Source organism: Pecten maximus, chromosome 13 (assembly GCF_902652985.1).
Source record: "Pecten maximus chromosome 13, xPecMax1.1, whole genome shotgun sequence".
In the NCBI taxonomy this organism is placed as follows: domain Eukaryota; kingdom Metazoa; phylum Mollusca; class Bivalvia; order Pectinida; family Pectinidae; genus Pecten; species Pecten maximus.
In genome coordinates this window covers 38,067,091-38,084,599 of record NC_047027.1, presented here as the reverse complement: position 1 = coordinate 38,084,599, position 17,509 = coordinate 38,067,091, and the positions used below count along the sequence as shown (strand labels likewise).

The 17,509-nt window shown below is 36.4% G+C and overlaps 1 pseudogene; it reads right to left on the bottom strand.

Moving 5' to 3' along the window:
• Positions 1–2,302, bottom strand: part of LOC117340757 — a 100,501-nt pseudogene extending 98,199 nt beyond the window's left edge.
• Positions 2,303–17,509: the final 15,207 nt, after the last annotated feature.

Genomic DNA, 17,509 nt, shown 5'->3' with positions numbered 1-17,509 from the left:
CCATTGTGATATTTCCAAAGTATACATGTTTAGTTCATTTCTTTCATTCTTAGTATAACATCCACTTTTGCCTATTAATGTCATTTTTACATGTGAAAAACAACATGTTACAATCTTCACTCGACCAGACTCGACATAGAAAATCCTCGAAGACTTTAGTCATTATAGAAAATATCGCCATTCTTTGAATTTGAAATATTACAATGATCTTTAATTCTCACAGAAATAGCTGTCTGCATGACTACAGACATATTGTGAACACTGCAACAGCTATTGCAAAGAGATGATTTTTGTGGTGAAATAATACTGTTTTACCATTAGTATTGTTTTTTTTCAAATGTCGAGCGGTACTGCCTCTCCAGAAATTGTCAGTGGTGAACAGTTAGGACCGAAATATGTTGTTTCAATGTATGACACGGGTCTGTCATGGTGTAGGGGCTGGGTAATTATACATGTACCAGACTTTGCTTCTAATATCACACAATACTGTAATATTATACAGTTAAAGTATGTGGTTGAGGTTTCGCCTCGGGAAATAGACATGGTCTCGGGACACCAGAAACTTGCTATATCACTTAACTCCATACTTTAACCGTTTTATTATACCGATACAATTTGGAGAAATTATTTTTGCAGGTTTTTGTTAACCATAAGCTCTGAAACAAGCTTCCGTTTGATTGTCCCAGCCACCATTTTGATACATTGTAGTAAAGGGGCCAAGTGGTAGTATGCCTTTTTCATTCAAAACAGGGAACGTGATTTCAAATATTTACCATAACAAAACTTTTCATTGAGGTAGCCATCAGCTGCTACATGGGATATACCACCTGAAATTCAGCGTAAAATTTTCTCAACAACTGATCGCATTCGGCAGACTGACAACTGTCAATCTCCTAAATTGTTTTGTCCCTTGCCTCCAAATAATGCACCAACACTGCCACAGAGGCGTTCCCTATTTTCCTAGTGCTTTTAGAATCTTTTTCTTGAAATCACTTTCATCTAGCTCCGAAAATCTTGACAGCGCCATTTCAGTCGTCTGCAAGTAGGCGGCGTGTTCAGTAGCAAGCTCCGCCCACTTGGCTACGCCTAGTAACTAACGTCATCTTCGGAAACAAGCTCCGCCCACCTCGCGTCTGAATGGCTCGGCGGAAATACCCGAAGACGCAGGTGTGTGATAGCTCAGGGATGCGCTAGTTCTCAAGACTAACGCACATGACTAGCGCACAGCAAAGCAAGGTTACACAAAAAGGAGGGAAGTAGTCTATTTACCAGTGAACTTTTATACAGAGGGAATAAAATAGAGGCATGATAAACTGTATTTACAATGTATCACTGTTAAAGATAGCACGGTAATAAATGTTTGTTACTGTTGTTGCCTCGTTCATTCTGATTGGACAATACATTTGTCATATCCCTTGAGTTCGTCTCTAGCTACCATCCCTTGTATTCAGATAACGTCCCAAAGCGTTTTCGAGACAAAGACGAAGCAGGCATAGATTGTTTACTAAATTCGTTCCAGGGAATGCCACAGAAACATTTTGGAAAATGGCTTCATCTTCAAGATTCGAAAATCTAGATGTGAAAAAAGATAGTGCAAACACGGCTCGGGAAATATTTAGTGTCTCGGGGGACAACACAAGTGCTATTTCCCTCATACCCATACAATAGCTTTTACTATATCCATATAAACATGTACCTGGATTCGGATAACGGAATGGTCGTGATACAGGATGACGTCATACTTACGGAGTGTTGCACTGGATTTGTGTCTCGTGGGTACCATCTTTATGTATTTCACAATCAAACTGCCGGGTCCCAGAAACCAGCGTCACAGCGTTACCGAGGTGGGCGTTTCCATCTCCATAGTTAAATTGGTTTTTGGCGAAACCTGATCCCGCCAAGGTAAGTCTTGTCGCTCCATTTTTGCTGCCCTTGGACGGACTAACACTTGTTACCGTCGCAGATTCTACAAAGAAGAAAAAATCGAGTCCAATTTCAGAAAGAAATAAAACAAACAATATCTTATCTTGGAGTCTTACTTGTACCAATTTTTGATCTATATGTATTTATGTCTGAGTGTATACCGTTCCTGATATCAACCAGGTGTATGTTGGTGCGTGATTTGATATTTCCAACTGATGGGTAAATCGACCATAATACATTAGTTTCCGCAGTTCCAAGTTTTTCACTCGAGGCGACGCCATTTTGAGTTCATCATCATCATCAAGCAGTTATATTATCGTATTTTATCACATAAAGAATTATTATCATCAATCGTACCACAGACAATCATAATCACCATTTTGATAAACGATGACGATGATGATAAGGACGATAATGAATGATTCCTTCGGCGAATTTAAAAGATAAGTTTTATTGATATTAAGAACTATATAAAGGCCACCTGTCAATTAGGACCAGATCTATATAAAGGCCACCTGTCAATTAGGACCAGATCTATATAAAGGGCACCTGTCAATTAGGACCATATCTATATAAAGGCCACCTGCCAATTAGGACAATATCTATATAAAGGCCACCTGTCAATTAGGACCAGATCTATATAAAGGCTACCTGTCAATTAGGACCAGATCTATATAAAGGCCACCTGTCATTTAGGACCAGATCTATATAAAGGCCACCTGTCAATTAGGACCAGATCTATATAAAGGCCACCTGTCAATTAGGACCAGATCTATATAAAGGCCACCTGTCATTTAGGACCAGATCTATATAAAGGCCACCTGTCAATTAGGACCAGATCTATATAAAGGCCACCTGTCAATTAGGACCAGATCTATAAAAAGGCCACCTGTCATTTAGGACCAGATCTATATAAAGGCCACCTGTCAATTAGGACCAGATCTATATAAAGGCCATCTGTCAATTAGGACCAGATCTATATAAAGACCACCTGTCAATTAGGACCAGATATATATTAAGGCCCCCTGTCATTTAGGACCGATCTATATAAAGGCCACCTGTCAATTAGGACCAGATCTATATAAAGCCACCTGTCAATTAGGACCAGATCTATATAAAGGCCACCTGTCATTTAGGACCAGATCTATGTAAAGGCCACCTGTCAATTTGGGCCATATCTATATAAAGGCCACCTGTCAATTAGGACCATATTTATATTAAGGCCACCTGTCAATTAGGACCAGTTATCTCTGATTCATTGGACGACCTTTAAAGACAGGTATGACGTCACATGTGCACAGTAACCCGTTTACTTTACATTATCGACCTACACGTACATGTAAACAGGATCGAGGCCATTCTAAACAGACTACAACTATTTGCTCATTATTTGACAGTAAGATGTCCATCACAAAGATATGGGGGACTCGATATAATCGTTTTGAGAGACAAAACGCCAGTCACGGTTGAACGGACCAGAAAAATTACCAAAAATATCAGATGTTAAAGACTTGGCAGAGAATATATATTAAAGCAGTAACCGCAATATTTAAACATCTGTCGAGCTCCATTATTTATTTTATTGAAGCGATCAATAAATATCATTAAACAGGAAAAATATATATTTAGATACTGTTATGAAAGACCTAGTGCATTCAAGTCTAATACCCTCTTTAATTTTGTAGTAGATGATGAATTGAAATCACTTGTGAAATAAGCAAATTAGTATACGACTCAACACTATCTAATATAATATCTTGCTTCTCAAGTGGATCCATGTATTATATCATATGTCCTGTACAATTTTGTATGTATATAATTCTTTAAAATTCATATTTTATGCGAATAAAATCTTGTCATTATCATTGCCAGTATTATGTTTGTCAAGTCATGATACGGTTGATCGATAACGATTGTTTCCCAACCCATCTAGTATTCTTGTTCATACCAATAACGATGTTGTTTTTCGGCATAGCCGTATAATATACTTTTGGTCCCGGATATGACGCGACAGGTGGCGTTACTAGTCAAGATGAAGTATGTGATTGGTCAATGTAGCGGTAGATGCAAAATGCAGGTATGCAGTTAAAAACGAAGCAAAGTTAAGATTGAATGTAAGCTGGATGTATCCTTTCAAATGACCATTAATAAAATTAATATTCCTGATTCAAATGCAGTCTTATTATCACCAAAAATGATTCAAACTGATTTGTTATCATTTCTGAAACGCATTAGTTCGTTAATTTATTTCACCAGCAGTTTTACATTATAACCACCAGAATTAAAACTATGCCGTTTATCTTTTTTTTAAAGATATTTCTTGTTTAAGATGTTATTTACGTAATTTTCTGATATTAAAGCCATACAGCATGTATACCATAGTCAAACATATATCTGTACTTTATACACAATTTTAAGCCGCACAGGATTGCTAAAAACGGGTTTAATTTTACCTCATCAAACATTTCCAAATTATTGTTCTATAGAAGCGGAATTCAAACAAACAATAGTACAAAATTAATGGCGAAGGTCTTCCAACATTAACTGCATGAACGTTTATTGATATTGGTCCGTATAAATCAACCCCAGGAGACTGATGGTCAATTCCGATTCTGCTGATACAGTGAACTATGAATAATTCAGTGACAAACCAATTAAAACAGAATGATTACTTTATCGTACAAGTCAGAGCATTAAATGAACCATCACTGAGGTTTTGTAGGTATGACAGGCCCCCCTTCATTGTCCCTTACTATAACTGTATAGCCTGGCTACTAACTATTATTATTGTCAACTCGGCAGTCACGCCTGAATGGTTCTCCTCTATAAACACATTGTGTGACAATGGTAATGGTAATTATCACAAACTGAAATCACCATTACCGAGTCCAGTATCCATCAGTGATCACAATGATTATGTATCTTTTTTATTTACGGGTTTCATGAAGAACCGTACCTACATACGACCGGATATAGTTATGGTCAGTGTTCGATAGCTGATCATGAGAGTCCATTTCGTTTTTACGTTGATTTTACCCTTAGCGGATAAGCCTTGTTCTGAAACTTGTGGCTTTCATTTTTTTCTGCAAATATAATGACCACGCCGAGTACCGATTCGCCTTATCGACTATGTCATGTTAATAACAAGTATAGAATAAAATGAATAAATAAAAATAAATAAATAAATAAACAAAAAATGAAATAAAAAAAAAACAAAAAAAACCAACAACAAAAAACAACCTGCAGAATGTTAAGTGTATTTGATCAAATTGTAGAGATTTTTGGCTCAATTGCATGGATACAATTAAAATCGGAGGCGTTGCTTTAAACACACAGTCTCCTTTTCTGATGGAGCAGGCTGGGGGTTTGTAGGCTGTACAAAAATAATTATACATGTCCACAAGACAATAAGATATTATAACACATAAATGCATAAGATTGCATCACACTGCTGTTTCGTCCGTACAGGACTCGTCAGTGATGCTAGGGACATCATACAGCTGTTTCGTCCTTCTAGGACTCGTCAGTGATGCTAGGGACATCATACAGCTGTTTCGGCCTTCTAGGACTCGTCAGTAATGCTAGAGACATCAAACAGCTGTTTCGTCCGTACAGGACTCGTCAGTGATGCTAGGGACATCATACAGCCGTTTCGGCCTTCTAGGACTCGTCAGTGATGCTAGAGACATCAAACAGCTGTTTTGTCCTTCTAGGACTCGTCAATGATGCTAGAGACATCATACAGCTGTTTCGTCCTTCCAGGACTCGTCCGTGATACTAGAGACATCATACAGCTGTTTCGTCCTTCCAAGACTCGTCCGTGATGGCAAGGCCTAAGATAATCATATGAGACGACTAAAAACTCGAATTAGGCCAAAGAAAATGTTAAAAATGTGGATTGGAAGACGCAAAAGACCAATAATTACAAACTTATGAAATATGTACACGTGTGTCTATCCAGATTAGTGATTTCGTGACAAGCAGGTTATGATAAACCTCAGGGACTAAAAAATCACCAGTGTCGACCACACGCAATCCCAACTAACTGTGCAAAAGACATAATATCTCAGCTGCCTTCTAAAAAAATTATGAAACATTTCGAAATTCTAACCAGAGGTTTGTTTCTTTAATTGCTTAATCACAATATTATTAGCAATTTGCAAATTGAATTATGGACGTAATTAGCCACAAATTTGGGCCTCAGAACTAATTTGGTATGTATACTTTTGATTCATTTGAATTCTTTGTGCATTGAAAACAACCAGAAGGATATTGAAATACAAATAAAAATCAGCCCGATTTTCGCACTTGTTGAAAATTAAGTTAATTACGGCTTTTACTTTAGGGGAGGTACATGGTAATTTCAATAGAAATTGATTAATTTAAAGAAAGATAACATCGTTTTTATCAAAACTATGAGAGAATAACCGTGATTAAGGACTAAGATACGATTAAGAAAGAATCCCAATGTTGGACTGATTCTCATTTGTATTTCAATAATCCCTAGAAAAAACCAAAGTGCGGACCGTTAGTTCCGGATCATCTTCACATACGAATGATATGATATCACTTTTTAATTGTAGAGTTAGAGCGACAAGTATGAAAACGAGGAAAATTCGATCGAGGTTTTACCTTAGAGCAACAAATGAGATGGTTATAAAGGTGTACTGTAGTAAAACTGAGGTACGTCACATCAGGTTTTAACTATATAGTTACAAATATCGAGAGGTTTTAACAAGAAACGAATGAGGGACTTTATATCGAGGTTTTACCACAGAGAGACAAACAAGGGGCAATATAGCGAGGTATCACTGTTCATGTACAATGACAAGCATGCAATATATTTTATCACGTGTAGAAAAATTGGGACACCGTTTAAGTTAATTGGCAAACACCTAGTCAGTATACTAAAATTATATAAATTGTATCTGACATTTTAACCAGAAGGTTATTTCTTAAATTACATAATGACAGATTATTAGCAACTTTTGATAAAAGCTATAGATGTAATTAGCCACAATTCTGGGCCTCAGAACTAATTACAGTAATAATTGTTATAATTTATGGGATAATTTTCTAGCTAATTGATTTCAGTCCTTTGTACTCTCTATCTGTCAGGGGGAATTATCTACACTAAAATCGAAAATGGATGAATTCATCGAAATACAATCACGTTTTAACTTTTTAAAATCATTTTTATATCATTTTTTACATCAACCTGGTGTAACAAGAGCCCAGGTTGAGGAAAGATCAGTCAATTTTAGACCTAATTATGTGTTACCGACGACATGTATCTAACAATGTATCGATAGATCTGAGAGATATGATCTAGCTACATATTTAAAGACCTGTTTGTATGGACATGTGTACATGGGCAGAAGACACTAAAGAACATGGTAATATTATATAATACACGATATTATCAGTTGTGTTGAGCTAAAGTTTGGTTGTATTGTCGCAGAAATTGTCTCAGTATCGCGTGAAGATTCTCCTATCAGTTCGTAACATACATACTTAAACATGGTTATTAATTTAAACATATTTAATCACCACAAAGAAAGGCGATATGATTATGCACTGTTATCACAATATTATCGTGAACCATTTAAAGGACAGCAAATGCTAAACAATTACTGTAGTTACAATATAACTTGTTTTGAAATCGTAACAAGGAATTTGTTACTTTTATATATCACAAGGTCCTGGTAAATTATACAATGTAGTAACGTCACAGGGGCCTGGTAAATTATACAATGTAGTAACGTCACAGGGGCCTGGTAAATTATACAATGTAGTAACGTCACAGGGGCCTGGTAAATTATACAATGTAGTAACGTCACAGGGGCCTGGTAAATTATACAATGTAGTAACGTCACAGGGACCTGGTAAATTATACAATGTAGTACATGTCACAGGGATCTGGTAAATTATACAATGTAGTACACATCCCAGGGACCTGGTAAATTATACAATGTAGTACATGTCACAGGGACCTGGTAAATTATACAATGTAGTACACGTCACAGGGACCTGGTAAATTCTACAATGTAGTACGTGTCACAGGGACCTGGTAAATTATACAATGTAGTACATGTCACAGGGACCTGGTAAATTATACAATGTAGTACGTCACAGAGACCTGGTAAATTATACAATGTAGTACATACCATTTGGTCCTGGTCAATTATACAATATAATACACGTCACAGGGACCTGAGAAATTGTTCGATGTAGTACGTCACAGGGACCTGGTAAATTATACGATGTAATACGTCACAGGGACCTGGTAAATTCTACAATGTATTAAAGTCGTTTTACCGAATGAGGTTTTATTATTATGTAAGACCATTCTGTGCACCTGTCATTTTATTTCAGACAAAAGTCAGACATTATCCTGACTCCTGATCAGAACTTTTGTAGGCAGTGAAAGCAAAGACGTTTTATTAAAATACATTTACGTCTCTGTTGAAAGCGAGAAGATAGTTTCCTAAATGTACAAACCTTTTCCCGTTATCCCATTGTGCTATTGTACCGACGGAATAAGAAATGAAATATTAATGAAAAACATCTGAAGTTAATTCTATTGGTCAGGACAGAGACCTATATATCTATCTGGGCAGGATATGTGTTAACCGTAAAAATTCGCGCATGCGCAAGGCTGACTGCATACCGTTTTGTTTTTATTACCATTTTACCTTTTTCAAGTATCTTGATATTGTGTTTTAAAATTCTATTAGCGACCTATGTGAACAGGGTATATATAGATCTACATGATAAAAGGCACTTGTTTATTATACTTTATTAAATTCTTTAGTCGTCACATTAACGAACTTTTTATATGAAATCTATTACAACCCACACAAAAATAGCATCACTAGTTATTAGTAGGAACATAAAATCACCTGAGTGTCGCCGACCATCTTAATAGTCCGCCAAACGCGTCATCATTTAAATAAAGGAGTTCCGAAGCAGGTTTGGGCCTGTTTGATACGATGAGTACCGTGGTAACTCGAGTGTGTCACCATTATATCCGTAATGGCCATTTACATGTCATCATTTTAATTTTACTAAATAAACAACAGGCTAAATGGATATTCACACCGTGCAGGATATCGCGAACCGAATCTATACATTTCATAAATATCCAATATTGAATGAAAATTATAAACTACCTAAATGTTTCTAAATCTTGACGTCTAAGTCTTAAATTTAGGCCCAAAACGCTGTTATGCAGTAGTAAAACCTAGGTGTGATGCTGGTGTTCGACGACGACGATGACAACGACGACGACGATGACAACGACGATGATGGCGACGACGACGATGACAACGACGATGACGATGATGGCGACGACGATGACGATGACACGTGTATTATGTATACGAAATATGATAATTGAAATATTGCAAATAATCACGTACATATATGTAAGTTGAGACTACCCAAACAAAATACATATTCTTTAAAACCAGCAATAATTACAACAGAAATTGACACGACCGTGCAGTTTGGTTAGTGAAACACAATATATTATTGTTTAATATCTACGGCTTCGATCGTGGAAATTGAACAATGGTGTCTTGGTGACGTGCTATCGATTTCTTATACGTGCACCTGCATGAGGTGAGGTAAGAATTATAATTAACATTTTAAGATTCATTTACATATGTAAAGGTAAATGTAGACAAGGCAATGTATTATATACAGTACGGAGAAAACCCTTAGTCACCCTGATAACTCTACATATATACATTTGTTACTATATACACGTAGTCAGTGTTAAATATGGTAAGATGCCGATATATACGTATGCATGATACGTGATTTTACTTCCGTTTTTATAAAATATCATTTATTCATGTTTTTTAATTTGTTTTATTTTGCTTTTTTTTTTTCTTTTTTTTTTACTATAATTTTCTTTTTTTTTTCTTTTCATTTTTCATTTTTGTTTCTTTGTTTGTTTTTTGTTTTCTTTAAATGAAACTATTATTCACCAGCTCTATAACACTAAAACAGTCATCAACTACGATCATATCAAAGGAAAAAAAACATAGTTATCAAGATTTGGTATATTATTATCATTATCATCTGTATTTTCTGTCAATTATCTTTCGCTGAAGGTGTATATTCAGTAATGAAAGTGAATTCGTTCAAGCCTATCTAAATGGTTTCCTGCGTAGATATTTTATGATCAATGCTATTTGTAGTACATGTGTACTGACTAGTAAGCTACATTATATATGATACGTATACCGAGAAAAATGGAGGCATGTCAAGAGAAAACTGTGGCTACACGAATCCCACCCTGATCACAGGGACTTGAGAATTAGTTATAATCTACATGTATTTGGACCTCCGCTAGGGGTAGTTCAAATACATGTAGACTGTAACTAATTCTCAAGTCCCTGTGCCATGATCATAATGATCATAACCTACGCGACTCGCTACAGTCTACCCTGTACTACACACCACTCTATAGTTCTGATACTTGTTTTATTATCCCCACATCTTTCAATTCAATTCAAATTTATTCCGTAAGTTTTACAACTTATTGGAATCCACAATATACTGTACAATGTACATACATTAAAGGACAAAGGCACCCACTCTGACATAATTCACCATTCATTCTACAAAATAATACTTACTCTCTTCACATACATCTACAGCCAACAAAAATAAATCTTACAACAATCTTAAAGAACAATAACAATTAATATATTATTAATCTAATAAGTTGAAAATGAATATATTTTAATTAAGATTTGATAACAAATCTTTCCTACGTTCATTTGCTAGTGATAGATATTTTCCTTAATTGTTAAGTTCTTTTGTATTTTCTACTTTGAGTGATTGAATAAGTGTAAACATACTAGGGTTTTTGAAATAACATGGTTTAATCTAATCAATACGAATGTCTGCGTAACACTTGCATTTAAAAATAAAATGGTATTCGTCTTCTATATCATTTTCATCACATAAAATGCATTTTCGTTCTTGCCTCGGAATATCAATATATCTTCCACGTTCAATAGTTAGATCATGTGCAGACAAACGAATCTTTGAAATAAGTTTTTGGTAATTAAAATTAACTGGTTTATTAAGATACTACTGAAGTTTAATATCATCAAATAGATTTTGGTATAAAATTCCTTTAGACGACAAATTTACTTTCATCAAACATTCTTACATCTGATCAAAACACAAATCGTTATCATACACTACATGTACGATATAGTATAATAATGATCTATATTTGATCAGACTGATTAACCCCGTATCCCGTACTTTATACCACCTTGTGTCTCGTTATCTGTACTAAGTACCCTGTATATATAGCATTTTCTCACATTTTTTTGTCTGTGTTTTCTCTTAAATATGATAACTAGTTATCAAATATTTAGCGTTTGCACTCAACGAGGTATAGTAGTTGTATAACCGTGGAATAGGTCGACCATGGAAGTTAGTACATCGATTGCGTAGCTTGGCAGTTGAAGGAAATTTCACGAAGTTAGGAGAGAGCGTTACAGAATATGTTTGAAAATGTAAAAAAAAAAGAAAAATTAAATTAAAAAAAAAAACAAAAAAAACAAACAAACCTAGTTGGTGGGAAACAGACATCTATTAAACGAGCATATTAAACAGGCAAGAAAAGGAGTTCTATAAAAGTGGCATTGAGGCCCTTAAACACCGCTGGCGAAAGTGTTTAGATTTTGAAGGGGTTGAAAAATAATACAATATGTCCGGCAAAATTCAAATCCTTCAATATGGGATTCATAACATATCAATCGGCCCTCCTCTTACATGCGTCCTATCAGACCGATATAACCCCCACTCTTCCCTAGGGTCGCATACACCCCACCCTATCCCAGGGTGACAAATACCCAGCCCCGGCCCCCAGGGCGATAATACCCCCTTCCATATCCTCACTGCCCTAGGGTGGCATACACCCCACCCTATCCCAGGGTGACAAATACCCAGCCCCGGCCCCCAGGGCGATAATACCCCCATCCATATCCTCACTGCCATAGGGTGACAACTAAGTTTTCCCCTCCCCAAGGTGATATTACCTCCCACTAGAGCCCCATATTAAGGGTGATATACCCCCTCCTCCATCCCGAGGAGAAATCAATTAACATTTCTAGTACCATACCAGGACCATAGATACACAGAACATTTAATTTCCATTAGTATCAGCGGGACTTATTAATGAAACATTCCGGAGTCCGGAGTCCGGGGCTTTTGGTTTTCATGTGTTTCCGGATTCATATCCGTCAAATTACCGACACAGTTCCAAACAGTAGCAATTATTCTACATCCCCAAACTAAAAAAGGCCATCAATTTGCCGTGTTAAATCAATATATCTATATCGACTTAGTTTGTCCTCTGTCCAAGTAAAACTTTGCCGCCATTATGACTGAATAGAAGCATGCGTACACATCCGGCAATTTTCCCAGGGTTCCGTGCGTTACTGATTGTAGAACTGGACCGATCCCAATCGCAACATCTCGGGGAAATTTCCGGCAACTCTCGGAAATCTTCGAGTGTTGCCGGAATTTTCCCCGAGATGTTGCGATTGGACCGATCCTTGTCATTCCGTCTCGGCACATTCCAGATTGTTATGCTTTAAAAGGGCTAACTGAACTGATTTCAGTCACTATTTAAACGGCAATGATAGAAAAATAAATAAAAATAAACATGTTTATAGACTGTTCAAAACATGAGTTTCAGTGAAGCATGTACGTGACTTTACTCATGACAGCAGTATTAAGTCTGCTTGCACCAAAGCGACCTGGGACTTTGTTACAGTCTACAAGAAGTTGGACATTCCTAACTTGTGTGTATAGCACATCTATTCAGTCTTTTTTTTGTCGGGGAGAGTCCAACACCACGAAGACTGTAACAAAGTCTCAGGCCCCTGTGGTCTGGAATAGACGACATATTCCCTGGCCCCTGTGGACTAGAATAGACGACATATTCCCAGACCCCTGTGGTCTAGAATAGACGACATATTCCTTGGCCCCTGTGGACTAGAATAGACGACAAATTCCCTGGCCACTGTGGTCTAGAATAGACGACAGATTCCCTGGTCCCTGTGGTCTAGAATAGACGACATATTCCCTGGCCACTGTGGTCTAGAATAGACGACAGATTCCCTGGTCCCTGTGGTCTAGAATAGACGACATATTCCCTGGTCCCTGTGGTCTAGAATTGACAACAGATTCCCAGGCCCCTGTGGTCTAGAATAGACAACAAATTCCCAGGCCCCTGCGGACTAGAATAGACGACAAATTCCCAGGCCCCTGTGGACTAGAATATACGACATATTCCCTGGCCCCTGTGGTCTAGAATAGACGACATATTCCCTGGCCCCTGTGGTCTAGAATTGAGGACAAATTCCCAGGCCCCTGTGGTCTAGAATAGACGACAGATTCCCAGACCCATGTGGACTAGGATAGACGACAAATTCCCTGGCCCCTGTGGACTAGAATAGACGACAAATTCCCAGGCCCCTGTGGTCTAGAATAGACGACAAATTCCCTGGCCCCTGTGGACTAGAAAAGACAACAAATTCCCAGACCCCTGTGGTCTAGAATAGACAACAAATTCCCAGGCCCCTGTGGTCTAGAATAGACGACATATTCCCAGGCCCCTGTGGTCTAGAATAGACGACATATTCCCAGGCCCCTGTGGTCTAGAATAGACGACAAATTCCCAGGCCCCTGTGGTCTAGAATAGACGACATATTTCCCTTCTGGTCACTGTCCTTCCATATCTCAGTTCTTATAATATAAACAGATAATTCTAAGGCAAAGAAATTATTCCTGTTGTCATGAACGAGAATTTGTTGATATTTTAACAAATTGACGATAATATTATCTTTAATCGACCTAAGAATGAACGTCGATAACCTTGTAAGATAGGACCGTTTACCTGTTTCCTGTGATAACCAACGGGTGAAGGTTACTGTCAGCTCAATCATTCAGGAAGGATTTTAACACCGGGAATTAATTTCAAGACCTAAGCAAGCGTGACAGGTATTGATCTGAAACCCAGACTTGAAACTAACTGGATCCGAGAGGGGACATACAGGTATGGACTGAGTCATGCCTGGTTTATGGTACCATAAGTAAAACTTGTTACTTCATTAATGGAAGCTCGTTACTTCTGAGAGAGATTTATTGATATAAATAAGCTTTAAGCTTGTTTCCAGATCCTTTTGCAAATTATGAACTGATATTTTTGTTAGCAATGTCTATGGATTAAATAAAATAATGTTTAAACTAAAGAGGAAAAAAAATCTCATTTTTGCGGGAAACTCATTATTGTGAGAAAGTATATTCATTATTGTGAAAAAGTATACTCATTATTGTGAGAAATTATATTCATTATTGTGAGAAAATATATTCATTATTTTGAGAAAGTATACTCATTATTGTGAGAAATTATATTCATTATTGTGAGAAATTATATTCATTATTGTGAGAAAGTGTATTCATAATTGTGAGAAAGTATATTCATTATTGTGAGAAAATATACTCATTATTGTGAGAAAGTGTATTCATTATTGTGAGAAAGTGTATTCATTATTGTGAGAAAATATACTCATTATTGTGAGAAAGTATATTCATTATTGTGAGAAAGTATATTCATTATTGTGAGAAAGTAAACTCATTATTTTGAGAGAATGCCATCAGCTTGAGAAGGAACTCATAAATTAACGGGAAAAGTCATTAATACAAAAAATTAACAACATAAATATTACCTAATCATATGAGAAGAAACTTATTATTCTATCATACAAAAATGAAATAGTTATTATTAAAACTCGATAGAGAGATGGTTTTACATAAAATCTAAGCTTGTTACCAAATCCTCTGTTAAACTTTTGATTTATTATTTGTACATCTTATTATCAAATAAATATTGTTTAAACTAAAATTCGATGTAATTACGAGAATTGTACTGATTAGTGTTAGGAAACACAGGGACTTGACACGAATCCCCACCATCTATCAATGCTATGTTCCCTACATTTGTATATTTATGTAGATATATGAACCGTCAGATGGAAGCTTGTGGAGATTCCACGTGAGCGGAGACAGCTCGTTATCGTCATATAGAGACTGATTATTACCAGCATGACATTTGAAATTATCGAATGAAATAAACGTTATACATGAAATGTCTTCCTAACAACGAGTAAGAAATTCAAGTGACAATGTACTAATGAACATGTACAAACTGACTTTGGTACATCTTATTGTGAGAGTGAAACTACTAAGGGGACGAAGTATATTGTTACATATATTAATTATTATCCGTCAATATGAAGAAAACCGTAATTATGAAAAAAAAATAATTATAAAGAAAACCGTCATTACCAAGAAAACCGTCAATATAAATTACATGAGGAAGTAAATTCGTTATAACGAAAAATCGTAATACAAGAAATGTTTTCCCAATAACGAGAAAGAAACTCAAGTTACAATGTACAAACATACTCTGGTACATCTAATTACGAGAGTAAACCTATTAAGGGGACATTGTGTTACATATATTACGAGAATTATCTCCGTACAATGTATTAAGTACAAAGGAAGCCGCCAATATGTTTACGAAGAAAATCGTCATTATGAAGAACCGGGCAATAAGACAAAGCAAGAAATAATGACGGAAGAAACTCATTATTAGAAGGAAATTTGACTAGTTAAAAAAAGAAGGAAAAAGACGATCATTTAGATGGTGTTCCGTTAGGGCCAAATTTCCAATATCGCTCCTTCGCTCCTTCGACCTAGAGCGAAGGAGCGAAAACACGATGGCGAAGGAGCGAAAACACGATAGCGAAGGAGCGAAGGAGCGAAAATACGATGGCGAAGGAGCAAAAACACGATGGCGAGTAGCGATGGAACTTCGCTCCTTCGCCATCGTGTTTTCGCTCCTTCGCCATCGTGTTTTCGCTCCTTCGCCATCGTGTTTTCGCTCCTTCGCCATCGTGTTTTCGCTCCTTCGCGTTTAGGTCGAAGGAGCGAAGGAGCGATATTGGAAATTTGGCCCTAACGGAACACCAAACATTTCAGTTATCTGGGACAAATACGGACCAGTGATATTCTACATTATCTTTAAGGTATTTTTGATCACAGTAAGAGAAGCATAGCAGTTGTATGCGTGAACACCTAAATAATGAACCCAGCATGGCGATAAATGACCTATCAATCTGTCTGTCCCTAGGTATTATTTTTATACTAAAGACAACCAAGGTTTTCCCTGTGCCTTTAAACAGTAAATCAAAGGACTGGCAGATAGCCAGGTATTTATGTGAAAGGGACACCGCTATATGTAAGAAACGTCAGGCTTAATTTAAAACGATATATACAGTTTCATAAAATTAGTTCTAAAAATGACGGCTCACTTTCTAAATGATATCTAAATCATCTCTCTAACTGGCTTAATGGCATATATAAAATGTAATCTTTTAAAGGGATATTCCTTATAGACACAAAAATCGGGGGACAAGTTTCGTGAATTTAGATGAACATCCTGGTACAGATGTCTTTATCGTTTTAAACCAGACCGTGACATTGTACAATTTCGTGGTCAGTATATACCTTGAGTTGAAATAAACTATAGTAGTTTTTTCCGTACAGCCGGAAATTCGTCGCATATTTATGAAGTCTGATTTACATTTCAGAGAAAAAACTAATGTCATGCCAAATTATCAAAACAAGTGATAAGAGATATTGACGTCACCTTTCCGCGCCTCAAGTGTGACACTATTCAAAGGTATGTAACCTCCATATGTTGGGAAAATAGGGATGTTACTACCTAGAAATGGAAAATTAACAATTTGTAATTTGGAACCGTCACACTTATGATAATAGTACGCAGCCTATTTACATGATGTCCGGTTGTAGTTTAAAGGGGCATTCCTTCGTTTGAATAAAGTTGATGTCGTCAAAAAAATTTCTGGAAAATATGTATTTTTTCCAAGTAGTAAAAGTTATAATCTCTACATTAATGAGACAGTTTTACTCTCAGGATTAATCAAAGTTCTTCGAGTATTAAGTCCTGAAAATTCTTAATTCGACCCGAAGTATCACTAATTACCGCTAAGAATACGATATTTGTCTACAATACGTACGCCTTTTTCCTGTACATTTTGGCGTTGATTTTATTACTTGTAGGCGCAAACAATTATATTATGATCGTTCGGACATTGATTTCATCAATAGAAATATTGCATGTTTCTGATGTCCGAACAAAGGAATGTCCCTTTGAGATTTTGTACTAACAAGCTCAAATCTGTTATATGATTTTTTGTTGTCTAGGAAAGATCCGCTATTTTTATTAAAAGACAACACGTCATCGGTATATATCTTCAGGAGAAAACGGAGTACTTTCCAAGGTTGTCGACATTTGAATTATTTTTTCATTATATATCAAAATCGAGAATGGAAGCCGTAGAATGTACAGGGAGAAAATACTACCGAATTGATAGCCACATTCAAAGTTGGCATCAGGACACATGTCTATGTGTTCAAATATTAACACAAACGGGTGTCATTCTTGACCTTCACCAGAAAT